Consider the following 8,413-nt stretch of genomic DNA (forward strand, 5'->3'; position numbering starts at 1 on the left):
AGAGCAGAAAGCAGCCACACTCTTTACCAAAATAACACAAGAATAGCCTCTTGCCCAGCCACCTATATTATTCTCTCCCTGAACCTGTAGAGCTGAGTTTCTACATTGCTCCCAGCAATACTGTCTTACAAGCTCCTCCTAGGATGGCCCATTAAGTTCTGCTAACAGCATTCGACTGCTTTCCTAGCTGTGGTGGTTTGGATGAGAGTGTCCTGCATAGGCTCATATGTTTGAATATTTGGTCTCCAGTCGATGGTACTGTTTGTGAAGGATTAGAATATATAGAGATATTACTGTATAGACTGACAACATGCCTGCTCCATGGTATGGTTAAGGGAAAGGTTTTTATTGTAGATATGAGAGGCATCTGGAAGAGTCCAGAACCAAGAGAGAAAGACGTAGACTGGACGTAGCCAGAGGACTGGATATGACAAGAAGGGACACAAGAGCCGAGCAGAGGGGTGGAGAAGGAAGGGAAGGAGAGAGGGAGAGAGGGAGAGGGAGAGAGGGAGAGAGGGAGAGGGAGAGAGGGAGAGAGAGAGGGGGGGAAAGGAGGAAGAGGAAGGGAGAGGGGGAGGAGGAAGGAAAGGGAGAGAGAGGGGGAGGGGGAAGGAGAGGGACAGAGACAGACAGACAGACAGACAGACAGAGAGAACAGGGTTATAGGGAGAATGTTATAAGGAGAGTGAGTAGCTAGGGGAAGCAAGCTTGTGAGCTGGAGGGAGTTTAAGGTAGGGGAGGAGGTGAGAAGGGCTAGGATGCCAGTGTGGCCTTTGAAGTGTTTAACAGATGTGTGATATTGAGGGAGCCCAAAGGCCAGCCTGTGCTTTGCTATGCTAATAGGCACCATAGACTTCCATTTGTCCGGTCTGCCTTTCAGAACTTGGAGTTTCCTTGGACCTGACAATTACAGGCGCTAGAGAGACTGCAAGCACCTTCTGTGTTTGCCAGGATGTCCATGCAGGATGGAGAAGGCAGGAAGTGAACAAAGGGAGGTCCCAGGAACCACAGTCACCTGAAGTCCAGCCATCTTGGAGACTGTCACCTCCTCCAAGCCTCCCTTGGGACATGAAATATGCATGTAAGATCTGTTTGCATTCTGTTGTTGTGTCATCTTTAGACCTGGGATGAATCCTAGCCCCTGACCCAAACAGTCCTTACATCCTTTCTCTCACGGCCAGCATCCTGTGTGTTTATTGTTTCTGTTCCACTCGGGCCTTGATCCAGGCCTTTAATAGGTCAGGGTCCTTGTCCTGATGGGAAAGCAGCTGAATCCCAGGTCAGCTAAGTAGTGTTATTGTGTGGAGTAGTGGAGGAATGGTACTAGTGGTATTAATTTCAAGTAATGGGTTTTGGTCACCTGAAACAGCTCGCCACAAGGAAGAAGAGGCTATTCAGGTCTAAATGGCGGCAGGCGGTAGGGGTAGCTTGCTCCAGTGGGAATGCCATCACAGGAAGTGGCTGGGCAGTAATTCAAGCTGAAATGTAGCTCACAGGAAGGGAAGGGGCTGGGATGCGGTTGTACCTTACACAGCTACCCCATTCACTCCCTAGCAGTGCAAAAACACACTAGCTCCATCTGTGGTGGTCAGCAGCTATTAAAGGGCTCCAGGTAGAAGATATCATCCGCAGAGATACTTCTCAGGAAGATTCCACGAAGATCATGAGTCACAAGGTGGGCCAGCCAGCCCCTCTCAGCATCCAGGCCCCAGGGTCTGTGCACAAAGCTAAATAATTGCTGGGTCCTGTCTGGGAATCCCAGTTTTGATGCTGAGCCAGCCTTCTGAAGTGTATCTATAGCAGAGCAAATGCACTCTTATGCTTGAGTAGTTCCCACGCACCAGCACGGAAGGAGGCCCATCTGATTCCTTTGCTTAACTATTCCTCCCAATAATGAGTGGGGTAGCTACCATTTTACTTCACATTTTACACACAAGGCTCAGAACACTCAAAGAATTGGTCAAATCCCCCATTTGCAAAGCAGCAGAAACTGCAGGAAGTCCAGACCCTGTCTCTTTGAAGGAGGTGCGTGTTCATGCCCTCTCACTGAGCTCACCGTGAGCTATGAATGCAGCAGTGAATGTGGGAGGGGGGAGCATCCTATCCTGTAAGTTTGCCTGTTAAGCATTCCCGACAGGCAGAGCTTGGATCCGAGCTGCCACCCCAGGTGGAAGGCTGTCAGAAGCTGGACCTGAAGGCATTTAAACTGATTTTGCCCTCTCCCCACCATTCTGACTGAGTTCTGAGGAGCAAAGTGAACATACTTGGGAACCGGGGGCCACTTTGAATTCCAGCCTGTGCTCTCTTTATGGTGGACAGGAGTTTGGCAAGATGCCAAGAGGGAACAATGCCAAAGGTTCCTGTGTGTCCTGGGGAGGGACTCTGGGTGACAGAGACAGTGAGTCCATGAGACCAGGCTCTTGAAAGCAAAGAGGAGGGGAGGGATCTTGTGGAGTAGTTTTCCCCCTTGGTTTTCAGACACCAGAAATGCCAGGAGATGTTGGTAAGAAACCAGTTGGGCCTCGATTACCAGTATTGAATCTCTGGGACCTACCAGTTTGCCTATATTCTAATTTCTTTCATTTCTGCCATCCACCCTGTCACCCTGCTTTGATAAGAGACCATCAGCTGATCCACAGTACCCAGGCCCATGCTGGATTCCCAGGCCCACCCTAGGGCCACCCTAGCAGGCTACGAAGTCAGTGAAGAGGCTGTGCCCTCCCTTCCCACCTCCCCCCATTCACTCCCCACCACTCTCTATTCTTCCAACCCCCTGCCTTCCACTTTGTTAATTAAGGAAGCCATTTGCGCCCTGTGAAGGAGGCTATTGTGCCCTGCCTCTCAAAAGCAACAGGCAGCCGCCACTCTCAGAGACAGTTGGCATGACGACTAAGCCACAAGGACACTTCCAAAATGGGCAATTTAGCTTTAAATGATCATTGCGTTTTTAACTGGATGTCACATTTCCATAATTGCACAGACAGCTAATTGGGCGATTGTTCTCGATTTTTCATTCCTGTTCTTTTTCCCACTTAATGTTTCCATGCACAAGTGTGCACACTTACACTCATGCACTCTCACACGCAGGCACCCACACGGAGTCACTCACAAGGTGGGCCAAGCTGACAGCTCTATGGACACCAGTGACTAGCAACAAAGGAACTTGGCCTCAGCGCTGGACCATTTGGTGGCTTTTGGTTCGCCAGCATCATCACCCACGATGGGGCAGCCCTTGATGCTCAGGGCTGGACCATTTGGTGGCTGTCGGTTTGTTCAGCATCATCAGCCATAATGGGGCAACCCTTGATGCTTCCCCATCCCCTTCTCTCACACCAATGATGCGATAATCCTGAGTCCCCCGAAAGAAAAACCAATTCCACAATTGTAAGCCAAACTTGAAGCAAGCTTTAATTAAATACTGGCCAGGAGGACAGACCCTGGCCAGGTCTACTCCTGGGTTCCAGGAAATGGCCCGGAGTCTCATTTTACAGAGGCTAAAAAGGCAAACCCACAGGGCCACATTATTTCCTATCAGGTCCAGTCAAAGACAAGCATACACCCTGACCTGTTTCCTGCCTGACTACCTCCCACCCATATGTGCAGGTGGGTGAAACAAGTGTAATTGTTTTACCCGCAAACAAAGCCCTTAATCTGCAAGGTGTATCTTTTCCTGTTTTGGTCTCCTATTACCTTGCAACATTGGTCTCACAGATGCTCAGGCGGGTTAGCATGTTGGAAAAACTGTACACACAAGTGCGTGCCACCACACCACACACACACACACACACACACACACACACACACACACACACACACACACAGCAGATCCATCTGGTCAGGGGAGTCCTATCTGGGAAAGTTTGACACATTTTTAGATACCGAAGTATGTGGTCAGAAAATGTATCTTTTTTCCCAGACATAACCCTCACAGGAAACACAAATGTTGCCATCTGAGGGAGAACTGGACTGTGAGGAGGCATTCTGATTTAATCCCAGACCCTGTGGCCACAGGCTTGGCACCTGAGCTCAGTGCCCTGTGTTGCTGTTCTAGCTGCACAAAACATTTATTTGTTTAGTTTAGTTTGGGTGCAGGTGTGCCTGTACGGTCACGTGGCAGCGCCTCAAAGCGCATGTGGGGGTCAGAAGACAACTTTCAGGAGTTAGTTCTCTCCTCTTACCATGTGGGTTCCAGAGATTGGGCACAGATCCTTGCTTTGGCAGTAGATGTCTTTAACAGACCTGTGTCACCAGCCCTAATTTCTGTTTCTAATATTCTTCCCAAAACACCAATGATGGGAAAGCCCTGATTGCTGGCCCCGGGGAGCAGTCCAGGACTACTATATTAAATGCACCTTGGAGAAGTTGTTTCTACCAAACCCCAGGACAAGTTGTTCCTCCAAAAAGTGGAGAAAACTGGTTCACTCCTCTTAATTACTGTTTAAAATCTAAATTGCTGCTCCAATAAACTGGACATCAATGAATGTGCTCGACTTGTGTTTCGACCCAGGGCAGATGGCTAATTCCGCTGCTGAACTGAGCTCAAACACAGAGATGAAATGCTAGAGCCAAGTGCCCGTCACTCTGAGCGGGAGTGGAAGCCATATTTCTGTCTCAGAGGACAGATGCCATTCTGACCCCTCTGTGCTGATTGCAAGCCTTTTTGAGTAAAAAACACTTCCTTTGTTCTGCTCTCCCGACAAAGCTCTAATCATGTTCTATTCATAGAAATTACAGCGGAATCTTCTTGTTTCTCACATATCAAATAAGATAGTACACAGGGAAGTCAAGTTCTGGGAACAAATAATTGAATCGTCAGACTCCCACGGGCGGTGAGATCATGAGCCTGTCGGAGGCCAGGTGTGTGGGCAGAGGGCCTTCAACCTGCCACATCTCCAAATCAATGTGTCCTCAAACCCACAGCCTGGCCATCAATAAAATGCAAGGCTAATTTTTAAGAGCTTAGTGGAAAGACATTGAGGAGGAATCTGGCATTCATCAAGTTACCTTTCACACACATTATTTTATCAGATTCCCCACTGTGGCCTGTAACGTAGGATGTTCCATTAATTCCATCTTGTGGACAGGGGAACTGAGGTAAGGAGGAGAGACGATCCAGTCAGCAAGGTGCTAGGTCCTCTCTCTTCCAGGACTCTTTTCTGCTTTTCCAAACAACCCAACTACCAGAGCGCTCGTGTCCCGCTGGCTACCTACACAGCTGCTCGAGGCTTCAGCACGCTAAAGCTGAGGTCGGAGGACTGTGTGAAGGCCAGGCAAGATGCTTGGTACTTGAGAATGGCGTTGAGAATGGCTGTCTCATACCTCTGGTCATTCTTCAACCCTCAGTACTCTATGTACCTCCAAAGCCTGGCTGGAGTGGGGCAGACCCGATTATAAGCTTCTTGTTTTGTTTTCAAGGATGCAGAGTTGATTTATTTATTTATTTATTTATTTATTTATTTATTTATTTATTTATTTAAAAAGATCAGAGGCCAGGGTTGTATCTTGGAGGAGCGGGGGATGAATTTGATCAACGTACGTTCTGTGAAAGCTCTCAAAGAACTTGCAAAACTGTTTTTAAAAACGAGAGGCTGAAGGTGGCTCAGTGGGCAGAGGACTTCTGGGCCCTGAGTTTAGCTCTCCAATACGCAAGCAAGAGTGAATGTAGCAGCCGGTGTGTGCACAGTGCAGGGGTGGTGGGAGAAGAAAACGTAGATGGGGGAGGTCTATCGGCAGATACTGAAAGCTTGGAAGTCAGCCAATACAGCCGACCTTCACATGTGCACACATGAGCAAGTACCCCTGTTGAGCACACATATGTATATACACGCAAGGAAATTTTAAAAAAATAAAAACAGTGCATATTTGACATAGACTTTAAAAAAAGTCAACTCGGTGCAAAGAAATGCAAGACAATTAGAAAATAACGTTGAGCATGTACATGTGAGCAGATAACATGTCTTCAAACATTAGTGCATAGCCAATGGTCTGCGGCTGGGCTTGGGGGTTGGGAGGATATTGGTTTAATTTTTACCATTTATTTTATTCTTACACTGGGTGTCCAAGGAGTGTGTGGTCCAACTTCATTCCCAACCCACAGCTCAGAAATCCCTAAGCCAACCCAGGATCCCTAAACTGAGACCCTCTACTGCTCATGTGTCATGTCTCTCCCATCTCAGGCTCACATTGGAGCAGGCATCTCAGAGCAGCATTCATTACGGGTGACATATGGTGTTGGTGACAGTGGGCTGACCCACATTTAGCTGATGTCTGCACTTTTGATGTCCTGGGGCTGTGACAACAAGGTAGCACCAAGTGAGTAGATTACAAAGCAGAGACTTCCTGTCTCGAAGTCCAAGGCCAAGAGAAAGGTGCTGGCTGGATAGCTCCCTCAAGGGAAAACCTGTGCCCTGTCACTCTCCTGTCTTTGATGCGTCCTGGCTTCTGTTGCCTTGGCCAAGTTTGCCTCATACTCACAGGACATTCTCCTTATATGAGTGTGTGCTGGCTAGTCTTATGTCAACTTGGCACACAAAGCAGAGGCATCCGAAACATCTGTTTGTAAGGCATTTTCTTAATTAATTATTGATGTGGGGGGCCCATGCCATACCTGGGCTGGTGGGTTCTATAAGAAAACAAGCTGAGTAAGCCATGGGAGTCAAGTCAGTAAACAGCACTCCTCCATGTCCCCTGCAGCAGCTCTTTCCTTCTGACTTCCTTGGATTATGAAAAGCAATATGAAAGTGTAAACCAAACAAACTCTTCCTCAACGTACAATAGCAATGCTGACAGAGACAGAGTATCAGTGTTCTCTCATGAGGTTGCCACTCGGAGCAGGTGAGGGTTACACACTGATGTCACATGACCTCATCCTACATAATTCATTGAAAGCACCCTCATTCCAAATAGATATCATCTTCTGAGATCCTGGGGAGGCAAACTTTAACACGTGTGCTATGTGTGTACTGGAGCTGGTTAAATCCATTAAAAGTACTAAATGGTTGGTATAAACCAACTGTATCCTTACTAGTTTTCATGTTGTTGGTTTGGGAGTAGGCATGTCACTTACAATTACCTTGTCATTGTTTTTTGTTTGTTTGCTTTTTCCAGAATTGAGGACCAACTAGGCAAAGTGTTCTACCACTGAGCTAAATCCCCAACCCTAGGCACATCCTTACAAATAGCCAATGAGAGCAGAAAAACCCTTCCAGAACATCCTAGGAAATAATCACATGCAACGGTTCTATTTCCAGACAAGCTGACCTTCTGAGGCGCTTGAGTTCGAACTTCAACACAAACATTTTATATCGGTGGATAGGCAATTCAACCCAAATCAATTTCAGGAAGGGTTCTCAGGTTCCTAAAGAAGAAGTCAGAAAGGCAGGCTTCTTCCTCATAGCTCTGTCAATTGTGGATGTAACTTCTGGAACTATTGCAGCCAACATGGCACCCTGAGGCTAGCCAGCACACTGGTACACAAGGAAGAGAGAAACTCATGGAGCAGCCATACCCTGATGGCCCGATGCCTGGTGGACCACGCCTTGATAGATCACTCCCTGGTTTGTCCCTCATGCAGGTCTTCTCAGAAAAGGGACTGATAACCTTTCCTATCTCTTTTATTTATTTATTTTTTCCAGTTCCAAAGTCTTTATTGCTTTAGAAAAGATAGTCCATCCAGTCAGTGGGATGAAGAGCTGTGTCCAGGAGCCCCATCAGTACTGCTGAAAAGGATTCTGGTTTTTCCACGTCTACTGGTACACCCGGTCATGGGCACAAGACTTATAGTCAATCAGTTCTTCGGGCTTAAACCATAGACCGATCTCTTTCTCGGCACTCTCCACTGAATCACTGCCGGGGATGATGTTCCTGACAACTTGAATGCAGAAATCCCCATGAATGGTGCCTGGTTTCAAATCAGCTGGATTGGTCTCCCCCAGCATCACTCGGCCTGTTTTCACCACATTGAGCCCCTCCCAGACCATGGCCACCACAGGCCCTGAGTTCATGTACTTCACCAGCCCCAGGAAGAAAGGACGGTCTTTCAGGTCAATGTAGTGCTGCTTCAGGTGTTCTCCAGAAGCCCGAAGGAACTTCATGGCCACCAGGTGGAATTCTACTCGAATTGCTTGATGATCTCGCCCACCAGGCTGCGCTGCACACCATCTGGCTTGATGGCAATGAAGGTACGCTCGAGATTGGCCATGGTCCGAAAGCTGGTGGGTCAGCTGGTGTCTGCCACCTTTCCTATCTCTTAAGCCAGTTTCAGTGAGGCTGTTCTGCCATCTCCAAAGTATTCTAACTGACACTAACTAAAAAGTCATTGCAGAGTAGAGGGATCAGAAACACTGTTCAGAATTTCTTCAGCCCATCAGCTTTGAAGTGATACAATCAGGATGATAGATGTATTAAGGGAAAA

General features: G+C 47.7%; 1 pseudogene; it reads right to left on the reverse strand.

Moving 5' to 3' along the window:
* Nucleotides 1-7,611: 7,611 nt before the first annotated feature.
* Nucleotides 7,612-8,200, reverse strand: Nme2-ps8 (NME/NM23 nucleoside diphosphate kinase 2, pseudogene 8; annotated as a pseudogene).
* Nucleotides 8,201-8,413: the final 213 nt, after the last annotated feature.

This window comes from Rattus norvegicus, chromosome 8, assembly GCF_036323735.1.
Source record: "Rattus norvegicus strain BN/NHsdMcwi chromosome 8, GRCr8, whole genome shotgun sequence".
NCBI classification, from domain to species: Eukaryota; Metazoa; Chordata; class Mammalia; order Rodentia; family Muridae; genus Rattus; species Rattus norvegicus.